The 13,242-nt window shown below is 43.8% G+C and overlaps 1 non-coding gene across 1 annotated transcript; it reads left to right on the forward strand.

Annotated features, from left to right (window-relative positions):
• Positions 1-11,095: 11,095 nt before the first annotated feature.
• Positions 11,096-11,167, forward strand: TRNAC-ACA (transfer RNA cysteine (anticodon ACA)). Its single transcript has one exon. It is a non-coding gene; the product is annotated as a tRNA-Cys (tRNA).
• The last annotated feature ends 2,075 nt before the right edge of the window (positions 11,168-13,242 follow it).

Here is a 13,242-nt window from a genome sequence, read left to right on the forward strand (position 1 = left end):
GTGAGGGTAAACACTGTTGAGTCGCTGAATTCTATATTTGTAACAGTCTCGGTTGTCTGCTTTCTACAGAATGCCCCTGGAAAATGGACAAACAAGTGCAGACTGGAACCTTCACCCAGTTGGCCACTGCAAAACTGCATTCTGAGGTGCTTCTGTAGTCTGCTTCCTGTAGTAGCTTCCGCTTCGTGGTTTGACCAAGTCAACTCCTTCCTTTCTTGGGGAATAAAGTGCCGTTTTTGTACCAGCTTGATTGGGAGTAGGCTGCTGTCTGAGGTCTGAGAGGGCACCGAGTGAAGAATGGCCGTTTCTGAAGACAGAACCTGTCAGGCGCAGAGGCGGCCTGCACTGCTCTGGGGGGCTAACCGTGTGCTCATTGTTGTCCAGACTGGCTGGCTTTCCTCTAAAAGAAAGAAGTGCTGGCTGCCATAGATGGTCTCAACCCTTGTCTGGCAGCCGCCAAAGTCAAAGAGGGAAGAAAAGAGGTGGGAAATAACATTCGCTGAGCACCTCTTGTGGCAGCAGATGCTGCTGACCTCACGCAGTGCTCACGAGCTGGTATCAGACGTGAAGCAGCCCCGGGCCCGGCAGTGAGGGCAGGCCTCCGTCTCCGTGCTCCAGTTCTGCTCTTCTTCCCCGACTGTCCCCACAGAGGCTCTTCCCGCTCGGCAGCGAGATGACACCAGTACCATCCTCACGTCCTCCTGGCTCAGCGAGCCCACGGAGGGAAGACTTCTCCTTCCCAGGTGTGCACAGCGATCCCAAGCAGGGTTCCGTTTGGGACACGCTCCGCATGTCACATGTTTATGACTGAACCAGTTTCCCACTCCCCTTACCCAGGCATGGCGAGTGTGTGCAAGAGTCAGGGTGGCACAGTCCCAGTACGGAGGTGGGTGGGGAGTTTCTTTAAAAAACCAAAAAAAGAAGGGAACCACCCTTGCTAGAGAGACAAAACCTCTGTGTGTCCAAATGGCTACCTCAGTTCAATGCAATGAGCAACTTACAAATAATGCTGATGTGAGATGTTAGTTCAGATGTTTCCTCAAGCAGAATGGAACTGAGAATGCAAAAGGGGAAGGTAAGGGCAGTTTACCAAACACCAATGGACATATACATTAACACACATTTATCAGACAAGCAACATAAATCTGTCTTCTTTCATCTTTTGATGAGTCTTGTGCAGAAATGGCAGCTAGCTTTCTCTTGGATACGTATGCAGTCATCTGATTTAAAGGCATATGGTCTATCTTGGATCGCTTACAGTTTGCAAGATGGCTCTGGAGCCAAACTTGCTGCTTATTTCATGCCCTGCACATTTAATTACTGCTTGATGTGAATGAAGCGTTTTATCCGAAGCCATGCGCTACTGAAATTTTAGATGGGTTGAGTCATAAAACAGTTTTCAACAGATTGAGGGAATCTTAGAGGGAAGTTTGTGAAGAAAGTTGGCTTGATCTATCTCACTGTATCTCATAAATGTTTGAGTCAGTCTGAAGATTGCTGGATAAGATGACAAATACAGGTGTTCCTAGTTTAAGGCTTTTCTGGAAAATTTTAAACCACAACTCTTCTATTGGAGTTAATCAGTATTGGTAACTGGCTAATCATTATTAGGAGTTAGTTCTGAAAGAGAGAGGCGTTTCCCCTAGTCACGTGTTTCTTTCGGCGTGGGGGGTGTTGTTCTTTACTTTTAGTCTGGTGCAAACTAATTTCTCTGCAGCAGAGCTTTTCTTGGTTTCACCTTGGCTCAGCTTCCGTGCCTTCACATCAGTTCAATCCTTCCTCTAGCCGGGCATCTCAGGGGTGTACTAGCCTGGGGCAGGGAAGAGGCAGGAACTGGGGAGCCTCTGCAGCCTGGTATCTTAGCAAATAAATAAAGAGCTTATGAGTCCTGCTGTTCTGTCTCATGGGTTGCTCTACCAATTTCAAATTATGTAAATGAAGTAAACAGCTCGGTTTACGATGAGGATTGAGGAAACAATGCTAGCGAACTGCCCGGCGAGGTGTCTGGCACGCGGCCCTCATCGAGAGCGCCAGGCCTGGTTCTCATCGCCAGGCTCCGCCCACACCGGCTCCTCACACCGGAGCGCCTCCGCCGCGTTGGAGGTGGGACAGCCCCTCCTCACCCCAGGCCCTGCAAGGCTGCTCTGAGCTGCCCCTCGCCTTTTCTTTCTTTACTGCCCTCCCTTTGTGCCAAATAACTCTGACTTTACAAAAAAAAAATTTTTTTTTCTTCCTTTTTTAATTCAAGCTCTGATCCTAAGAGACAGAATAGAGAAAGCAATTTTACTGACTTGTTTAAACTCCTCCGGAGCATGGCACCCTGTCTCCCCGTCAAGAGTCTTCACACAGGCTGTTCCTTTGATCTTTTCCTCTTGTGTTTGTGCCTTCAGCTTGCTCACAATCAAGGCCTTAGTTTCGATTCCTGTCTCCTCCAGAAAGCCTTCCCGGACACTTGACCCCACATCTCCTGGGTTTTCTATGTCCCCTGGCACATCAGACCTTCCCTCTCACTGCAGGGCTCATCCTGGTGACTGGCTCAGACAGACTGTGAGTTCCAGACAGGGCAGAGACGGTGTTTGGCTCATCGGTCTGTATGGATCATTGCGCCCTCAGCATCTAGCACCCAGCAGGCACTTGATAAATGTGCTTCCTTGGAAACACACGTCAGCTCCTTTTCTAGAAGGGCCCCAAGGATCATTTACTCTTTTGTGTCTCCTCAATTATCCGTCTCCTGGGGCAGTACTGCTCTGATGGTGGAAACGTCCCTGAGCTGCACCGGCTGGCAGAGTAGACACTAGACGCATGCCGCTACTGAGCCTTTGAAATGCGGCTGGTGCAACTAGGGGCCTTAGGTTAATTTAATCTGAATTCAATGTTAGTAGCCACTTGCTATCACATTGGCTGGCACAGTCCAAGAGTGTGAGTTTTAGAAGTTTGTTTCGAGGAGCTGTGATTCTCAGAAATTTAACTTTTCCAGGGGATAGAATTGTCACAAAATTCATAAGTTTGTCATTAACAACCAAGTTTAGTTAACGTTTGGAAGTGAGTTCCCAAAGAACACACATGTTGCATCATTTTGGGGGGCTGTGTGGGGCATCTCAATTTTAGGCAAAGAAATGCTGTGCTTGGGTTAGCATGCCTGTGCTGATACCTTCTGCTGTGTGACCCTGAGCAAGTCACTTAACTTCTCTGTGTCTCAGCTTCCTTACCGAGAAAATGGAGCTAACAGTTTCTAACTCAAATTGTGTTAAATGAGAATGTGCTGCTGCTGCTGCTAAGTCGCTTCGGTTGTGTCCGACTCTGTGCGACCCCACAGACGGCAGCCCACCAGGCTGCCCCGTCCCTGGGATTCTCCAGGCAAGAACACTGGAGTGGGTTGCCATTTCCTTCTCCAATGCGTGGAAGTGAAAAGTGAAAGGGAAGTCGCTCAGTCGTGTCCGACTCTTAGTGACCCCATGGGCTGCAGCCCACCAGGCTCCTCCATCCATGGGATTTTCCAGGCAAGAGCACTGGAGTGGGGCGCCACTGCCTTCTTCGAATGAGAATGTGAGTGTGTGTTTATGTGTGTGTGTGTGAATGAGAGAGAACAGTCCCTGGCTCATATCATATTCTCAAAAATGCTAATCACTGTAGCTGTTTCATTCTTCCACGTTTCTAGACCGACACGGCATTTGGATATGTGTGTGCGTGTGTGTGTGCACACACACCCCACCAGAGCCACTAAACCTGCTTCATAATCTTTGATCAGACAGAACAAGAATGTGAGTGTGAAGTGCTATGTGAGGGTTAGAGGACAGGTATGTCAGAATGTTACACTGGATCATTATTAGGGAAGGTAACTCATTTTAGAAGGGTAAAATATCTTCAAATGTTATTTTAAAAGAGCAGCAGTACCCCAAGTAGGGAGGAGAATTTTGGCTCGCAGGAAGATTTCTGCAAACATTTCTATTTTCTTCTCCACTGTTGTCACCCGACAGGTTGCCCTTTTGCCATCCTCTCAACAGGCAAAATGCTCAGTGGGCGGCTGCCACATACCATGTGCCAAGGGGACGGAAATGAGCTGATGCAGTGAGTCGAACATCCACCCATTCAAGTTTTACTGTTCGAATCAGTGTGCTCTACAAAGTCTGTATATCCTCTGTGGGCCCGAAGCCCCATTAGAAACCGTGAGAGGAAGGGCAGGAGACAGGGAGATGGGTCCCGGAGTCAGTAGCTGATTTGCAAGCCTTAGGAGTTTGCATGAAAGGCAGCAGTAAAAGTCAGTCATCAGCTGTGATATTCACAGTGAGAGGGAAGAAAGAAAGACGAGAAAGCCATGAAATGTTACTAGGAACTCAGGCAAGTAGAGAGAGCCACCCAACATCACTCATACCTTATTACCAGTTCTTCGTTTTTTATGTGAAGTTTTTTTTATGTGTGATGCATGTGTGGGGTCTTTTTTAAGAAACAGAAACAGGAGTCCTCCTCCCTCTGGTCAATGGTGTGTGATAAGCTGCTATGTTCTTTCACACAAGAAATGGAAATGAACTAACCACAAATGCAGGAAGATAAGGTCTACAAAGCAATATAAAGTTTTTACTTCCTCTGTTTTTCTTATGTTAGAAATTGGGGAATCATTCTGAATTTCAAATAATCTGCCTGGTCCCAATACCAAACTGTTGCATATTTTTGCAAACTTAGATGCATTTAAAAAACGTTTTGTAAAATAAATCTTATATAGAGAAGAAAACATATAAGAAGTAATTCTCACATGGTATTAGAATATCTACTGAATTGTAAATAAGGAAGCATTAATTTTATTGTCAATATAAATACAGAGCAATAATAGGGAGTCGCAGATGCTTTGAACACTGTTGGAGCTACTGAAATGACACAGATTAGAGTTTTAGATTTGGGAGAATGGCATTGAAGCATGTATAATATCATGTATGAAACGAGTTGCCAGTCCAGGTTCGATGCACGATACTGGATGCTTGGAGCTAGTGCACTGGGACGACCCAGAGGGATGGTATGGGGAGGGAGGAGGGAGGAGGGTTCAGGATGGGGAACACATGTATACCTGTGGTGGATTCATTTTGATATTTGGCAAAACTAATGCAATTTGTAAAGTTTAAAAATAAAATAAAATTAAAAAAAATAAAGTGAGGTTGATACATTGATGACATAAAAAAAAATTAGGGTTTTAACATGCCCTTATGAACTGTCACTATTTTAAGTGCAGAAATATCTGGACTCATCACTTGTTTTTGTATCTTTGATTTATTATTATCCTGGGGAGATTAGACTATAGTGCTTGGAGTTCTAATTGACCCTCCATACTTGAAATTATTCCCTTCTACCACCTAGCAACTAGAAAATAGGCAAGCATTTAGGGGGAAAATATGCTTAAATATACAGTAAACTGAAAAACACACATGTAGGAGTGAGACACGACTTAGCAACTGAGCAACAGCAGCCCTTTCTTTAAATGTCTTCCTGGGTCTTTGAAAAGCATTCATTTTAGCACAAAATTGCTTCTTGGATTAGAATTAGGACCCTTTGGGAAGGCTTATAAAAGCATTCACTTTTGGAAGGCTACTGGGTTTCCAGGGTGATGAGTGAACCAGATCAGCAGTAACCATAAAATGTTAGGTTCTGAGGTCAGAGAAGCTCTGTCCACCCCTTATTTTGTATCTGAGAAGGCCGAAATCACAGAGGCTGATGGCCTTGCCCAGGCCACACATGTCAGGGTAAGCCTATTCCTAGAATGGCACCTCTTGACCTCATCTGGTTGCTCCTTTGACCATAGCACGCACCCTGGAATTCAATAGCACCCAGCATCCCCTCCAATGCCTGGCAGTTAGTGGGCTCACAATAGATGTGTACTGACTGAGTGGCCTAAGAGCCTCAATAATTTAAAATACCATTTAAAATTAGTTACAAACACTGAAATTTTCAGACAGGCTAGCCAATTGCAACAAGATCATTTTGAACAAGAAGAGGGACTGCTGAATAATATAAACAGGAGGAAAGAATTCAACCATAGCTTGTAGTAACCAGCTAAAATGTCCCATAATGAGGGGCTGGAAGAGCTGGTCACCCGTGACCATATCAGGAGCATGAAAGCATCCTTGGCGATGATGGAGTGAAACACAGAATGAGATTCCTTTGCTTTCTGCAGCTGTTCAAACAGCAGGTGAATGTTCAGAATGGCTCCTTTAGAGAAAACAGGGTGACATTTTGACATCCAAAGGTCTTGAGATAACCACAGTAATGAAAATGACCACTGAGGGAAGACCATCCTTCTCTTATACTGAGTTAGAATATAGCTATTTTGAGCATTATTATTCAAAAAAATGGAAATTTTGCTTAATTTCCATTTATCCTATTCTAAGTCTACCAGCGTTGCAAAGCAGAGGCACGATTGATCTTAAAATGTCAATCTTGCACCTAAGGAGAGGAAGAAAAGATTTATTTAAAGAATAAAATGTCATAGGGGTTCTTGAGAAAAGCTCCTGGGTTTGGATTTTCTTTGACAGCCAGGCTTCCAAATGAGTAATTTCCCCCTCTGTACATTTTGTGGCAGATCCCCAGATGGCTATGAGTGAAGACCTACAGACTGGCAAATGCTTCCATGTTTCAAAGTCCCGTTTGGCAATTAATCTCGCTGGGTGCCGACTTTCAGTATAGAGTTCTTGGGACTGAACGAAAATCTCTTCAGGACTTTGGGGTGATGATAAAATTCTATGCCTAGACACACTGATCCCAGTGAAAATGCATCCACGAGGCTGGGGTTGGCGATGAAGCAGCTGGCATTTAATGCTTTTGGTTTAGTGCTAGGGGCTCAGGGAGGCAAGTGAAACCCACAATTTGGATAGCTCACCTGACTCTGTTTTAAAGTATGAGTGGGTACAGAAAAATGTGAGTGGATTCATCAGAGAGCCTGAAGAATTCTCAGCATCTATATGCAGACTTCACACTGAAGATTTAATATGCACATTATTCTATATTTCCAGCATCTATAACAGTGTCTGCCTAGCACGAAGTAGGCATTTGATGATTATTTGTGAAAATGTTTCAGTGTTAAAATTAGAGGAAATCTCCCACTGTTTAGATGCAGAAGGAAATTTATATTATTTATGAAAATGTATCATTATTTTATGACCTTTTCAGTTAAAAAAAAATGAGTTTAAAGACACCTTGGATTTTACCTAAATTGGCCTCATGTTTCAGAAAGAATCTTCCTCAAATCACCCTGGATTAATGAATTCTATTTCTAAAGACATTTAGGTGGAGAATGGCTATGTATAAAGTCCTGTGACTGCCATATTGGCCTTTTTGTGCGAGGATGAATAATTCCTCTTCTTCAGGTATTCTTTACTTTCCAGAGGGTGGGCAAGGTTAATGGTGCCTGTTGCCATTGCTCTGAGCTAGCTGAAAAGACCCCTAGTCATCCTGACAATCTGGAAAACCAGGTCCCTCTTTTTACCCTTGCAGTCATTACAGAGGGACAAAAGGCCAACAGGAGAACCACTGTCATTGCTGAGCACTGGACCAGGAAAGAACCACTCCAAAGGCAGGAGTTTGCGACCCCCTCTCACTCCTGGGGAGCATGGGCAGGGAGCCAGTCTCTCCAGGGACCAGCAGGCCGCCAGAGCTGAAGAACCTGCCATGTCTTCCTAGTGGAGGGACAGGGCAGAGGTGTGAACACAGCTGTAGCTGGCCGCAGTGACTGCTTCAGAGCACGGCCCCAGAGAGAGAAGGGAGGGGCTGTAATGGCCTGGGCATGTCACTTCAACACAATTTATATTTTTATGTCCTAACCCTTATGGCAGAAAGTGAAGAAGAACTAAAGAGCCTCTTGATGAAAGTGAAAGAGGAAAGTGAAAAAGTTAGCTTAAAGCTCAACATTCAGAAAACTAAGATCATGGCATCCGGTCCCATCCGGTCCCATTCATGGCAAATAGATCGGGAAACAATGGAAAAAGTGGCTGACTTTATTTTATTTGGCTCCAAAATCACTGCAGACGGTGAGTGCAGCCATGAAATTAAAAGACGCTTATTCCTTGGAAAGAAAGTTATGACCAACCTAGACAGCATATTAAAAAGCAGAGACATTACTTTGCCAACAAAGGTCCATCTAGTCAAGGCTATGGTTTTTCCTGGTCATGTATTGATGTGAGAGTTGGACTATAAAGAAAGCTGAGCACCAAAGAATTGATGCTTTTGAACTGTGGTGTTGGAGAAGACTCTTGAGAGTCCCTTGGACTGCGAGGAGATCCAACCAGTCCATCCTAAAGGAAATCAGTCCTGGGTGTTCATTGGAAGGACTGATGTGGAAGCTGAAACTCCAATACTTTGACCACCTGATGGGAAGAGCTGACTCATTTGAAAAGACCCTGATGCTGGGAAAGATTGAAGGCTGGAGAAGGGGACGACAGAGGAAGAGATGGTTGGATGGCATCACGGACTCAATGGACATGGGTTTGGTGGACTCTGAGAGTTGGTGATGGACAGGGAGGCCTGGTGTGCTGTGGTTCATGGTGTCACAGAGAGTCAGACACAACTGAGCGACTGAACTGAACTGAACTGAACCCCCTAAAGGTGACGGACTAGGAACGGGACCTTTGGAAGGTGCTTGAGTCGTGAGGTTAGAGCCTTCAAGAACAGGATTAGGGCTCCAAGGAAAGAGATCCCACAGAGTTCCCTAGCCTCTTCTGACACTCAGGGGCTCAGTGAGAAGCTTGCCTCAGCATGGGCCCTCACCCGACCATGCTGAGCTCAGACCTCCAGCCTCCAAATTTGTGAGCGATAGGTTCTGCTGTTTATGAGCTACCCAGTCTATATCGTTATAGACACTTGAGCTGACTAGGACAGGACCAGACCAAAAATGTCATTATTGTTGCTTAGTTGCTCAGTCGTGTCTGACTCTCTGTGACCCCACGGACTGTACCCCGCCAGGCTCCTCTGTCCATGGGATTCTCCAGGCCAGAATACTACAGTGGGTAGCTGTTCCCTTCTCCAGGGGATCTTCCCAACCTACGAATTGAACCTGGGTCTCTCGCACTGCAGGCAGATTCTTTACCATCTGAGCCACCAGGGAAGCCAAACTAAGAATGTTCCCAGTAAATTTTCTAAAAAAATAAATCCACCAGGAAGCTACCTAGTCCTGGTTTCCAGATAATACAAAGTTTGTTCATTTATTTATTCATTCAACAAATAGAGCATCTCAGACCAATATTATGGATTGGCTTAGTAAATATCTCTGCTTCTCAGCAGAGAATCAAGCAAGAAACTTATATGTGACTTTGGAGTATCCTTCTAAATAATTTCTATAGGTTACATAGTTACATGCTTATGGTCAAACATACCAAGGATAAAGGGAATATGATGTAAATAAGATCACCGTTCAAAAATTGCTTAAAAGGTCTGAAAATTTTTAAATTGAAGAGACAGTCACATGAAGTCAGGGTCTGAACGTTCAGACCCTGTTGAACCAGCAATATCAGAACTGCTATATCTTAGCAAATTTCACCTGAGGGGTAGCATAATATATGAAACCAAAAATGCACAGGTATTTGGTTTCCCAGTGGCTGTAGGGTAATACTCTCATTTATTTGGAATCTGTCAAGGAAACAGTTTACCTCTCATTTATGTCTCAATTTATGTTTTTGAACTTTTAATAAGTTTTATTGATTTTTCTTGACCATTTTTATGTGACACACCGAGGAAAGTAAATGAAGTGTGTTAGAATATTCTCTCTAAATGCCTTCCATAAAACGTGATGATATTGCTTTTCATTTGAAGAGATCTTGGATTTTCTCCCCTGCCTTGTGTCAATGATAACATCACGGGAATAAAAGCGTTCCTACCCGTTCCTGACTTGGTATCTATATGGCTGTGAGCGAAGACATGGGCTTTACCCACAAACTGCTAGGGTCAGATTGCTGCAGACACGAATTAATAACTGCAGAACCAATATATGGCTGTTACCAGGAACCAGAGAGTTAAATCCAGGATCCCAGACAACACCTGGAACCAAGAGTGGCAGGAATTTGTATTTGAATCGTGGTGGGGTTCTGAGGTGTAAGAGGGAGGGTGAGATGGAGAGATGCAGAAAGCCTCATCACAGCACGCAGTGGTTTCTCCTTAGGAGAGCCTGGTGGCTCATTGTGCCTGTCAAGTAGGCTAATGTGCCTGTAAATTTCCTCTGACAGAAAACACATCACAGCAACAGCAGCACCAGAAAACAACACAGCCAAACTGTGGAAGACTGAAAGCCCAGCGCTTTCCAGGGTGATCAGAATGTAACAGAGTTAAAAAAAATACAAGGCACTGAAAATAAACAAAGAAAGGCTAGGAAGAAATGAGATCACTTTCTAAGAAAAACGCATTTATCATTTATAGGCCAAAGGAAATGCTTCTTCCACAGCCATTTTTTTTTTTTAGATATATTTGGCAGTCTCAGTTCAAGGTCAAAAAATATCAGAGGGCAAAAGGAACATGACTCAAGATTTAAGATTTGTCGTGACTGGCTTTGTAATTGCATAAATATTAAATATGTAGAAATAATTGTATGCACATTATCTCCACATCTCCACTCGTTGCTTTAATTTTTAATGTAATCTTTTATCCGCCTTTTCCTGATCTGGCTGTGGGTCTGTGATTTGCATAGCTAGAATGATCTGGTGCCATCAATTTGGTAATGAAGTCCCTCACTGAACAGAAGAGGCTTCTGAAGGATTACACAAAGCTGCAGGAAAGAAGGGCGTGGAAATGGAGTTTTATATTTCAGGTAAACGGGAAGTTTATTTTACAGCACATTTTCCCATTATAAATTTAATATGGCTACTTTAAAATAAATTTGGAAAACAGAGAGGCAAAAACACACCTGCATTTTCATCATCCTAACAGTGCTTTATACTCTGGTCTTTCTATACCAAAGCGTGCATATTTTTAATATGAATGCAGTCGTGTTCCGTGCGTGTGTGCATGCGTGTGTACAATTCTGCACCTATATTTTTCCTCTTATCAATATGATTTTCATAACTATAGCTTTTATGACTGTAAAACAGTAACAATAAAGGGGTCCATAACTAGACTCATCCATCAGACTTCCCTGGTGGCTCAGACGGTAAAGCGTCTGCCTACAATGCAGGAGACCCGGGTTCAATCCCTGGGTTGGGAAGAGCTCCTGGAGAAGGAAATGGCAACCCACTCCAGTATTCTTGCCTGGAAAATCCCATGGACAGAGAAGCCTGGTAGACAACAGTCCATGGGGTCGCAGAGAGTCGGACACGACTGAGGGACTTCACTATCAGATTTCTTGTGGCTAGCAATAGCAGAGTAGTGAAGCGTCTGACACTGGGGCCAGGCAAATCAAACAGCAGCTCTGCTACCTGACTTTGTGGATTTGGACAGATTAGTGAGGACTACACCTCAGTTTCCTCAGATATGAAGTGGGCATGATAATAGTGCCTCTACTAGAGTGTTCTTGTGAGAGTTAAATGAAATAATCTGTGGAAAGCACTTAGCCTGCCTCTTTCATACAGTAAGTACTAAAACTAAGTGTTATTAAAGTCAAAAAAGTCAAAAAACATTACACTGGGGTTTAAAAAAGCTTAAGTTCTACAAAACTGAGTTTCCTGAGACATTGTCAACATCCTAGAAATCTCCACATGCCTTTTTCCAGTAACAACTCCCCGCCTCCACCACTAATCAGATATGATGGTTAACCCTTGCTTGCTTTGCCTCATAGTTAAATATCTAAGTATACTACTCTAAGAGTACAGCTTCATTTCGCTTATATTAAACTTGATATAAATGGAATCTCTCTCTCTCTCTACCTGTACCACCCGCCGCTTAAATATCATTCTATATAAGAAGCACACAGAAACTTCCCTGGTGCTCAGGTGGCTAAGACTCTGAGCTCGCAATGCAGAGGGCCAGGTTCCATCCCTAGTCAGGGAACCCCATCCCACACACCACAACTAAGAGCTTGCATGCCGCAACTAAAGATCCCGCCTGCTGCAAATGAGATCTGGCATAGTCAAATAAAAAAAAAATAGTTAAAAAAAAAAAAGCACACAATCTAAGGCTTGGTTAGGTTGTGATTAAAAAAAGCTTTGGACAGGGAGCCAGAGAACTTGGCTTCTGGTCTAGTTTCCATAAGATCCTGAGCACATTTTTTTTTGCTTCTCTGGGGCCTCCATGTGAAAATGTTTGGATGTGCTAAGTGTCTTTGAAGACTTAGAGTACTAAACTGCTAAGCCCTTCCTCTTTGAGTATTGTGTTGGCATATGAAAAGTCAGAGCCAGGAAGAATCCAGAGAAAGGCCTCGGGCTTGCTGGAAATAAGCCTCCTCTTCTCAAAATTCAAGCCAATAACAGTGCCAGCAAACAAAAGGCTACAGAAAAATGAAAGTGATGATCCCACATTGCAAATAATTTTCTCATCTCTGATACGTGTACATTTAGAGATGTAATTGGCCTTAACGTGCACAGGGACTATTTTCCCAGGACAAATCATAGTCATTAAGAGCACGTTAGGAGTTTGGAGTTCAAATAAATAATCACATCATATAAGCTTTCCAGGCCAGAGACAGTTTTGAACATTTTAACCCATTCTCCCCGTGGAAGTATTTTTTTTCTCCAAATGCTGCCTGGGGTAAGGACTGCAGGCTGGCTCAGTGTCCAGTCGACCGTCCTGTTACGGCGGCTTTCGTAATGCAAAGACTGGAAGCTTAAAACACGTCCTAGACTTTCTGTACCAAGAGCTATGGATATGAATTAGGTCTGTCAGTTAAACACACTTACACAAGATTTAGAAAACACAAGGGAAGTTGAGGTAAGACTCTTGACTTACGACTGTATTTCTCTTATAATTAGGTTAATGGAAACATTCTTCTAGAGCAACGTTCCATAGCTCAGTACTCACCTCCCAGCCTCCTGGAAGACAAGAGGCAGTTTACGGCAGCTATGAGGGCAGTAGCTTTTTGGCTCCACCTTCTATCACAGGGTGATGTTCTTGAACCCCATGTTCTGGTCATTCTCAGCAGTAATAGCTCCACTGACAGGCCAACTCTGTATGTGCTGAAATTGTTCATTCTTACAGGCCTCGTCTGTTAACTCGCTTCTCCAACCCTGACATGGATTTTTGTGAGCACCCTTTATTAAATACCTCCCTGCTTAAAACATTTAGAATTGTATCTGCTTGCACCAAACCCTGACTGATACACATCCTAGATATTATTTTGGAAAATCT

Source organism: Bos mutus, chromosome 7 (genome assembly GCF_027580195.1).
Source record: "Bos mutus isolate GX-2022 chromosome 7, NWIPB_WYAK_1.1, whole genome shotgun sequence".
NCBI lineage: Eukaryota > Metazoa > Chordata > Mammalia > Artiodactyla > Bovidae > Bos > Bos mutus.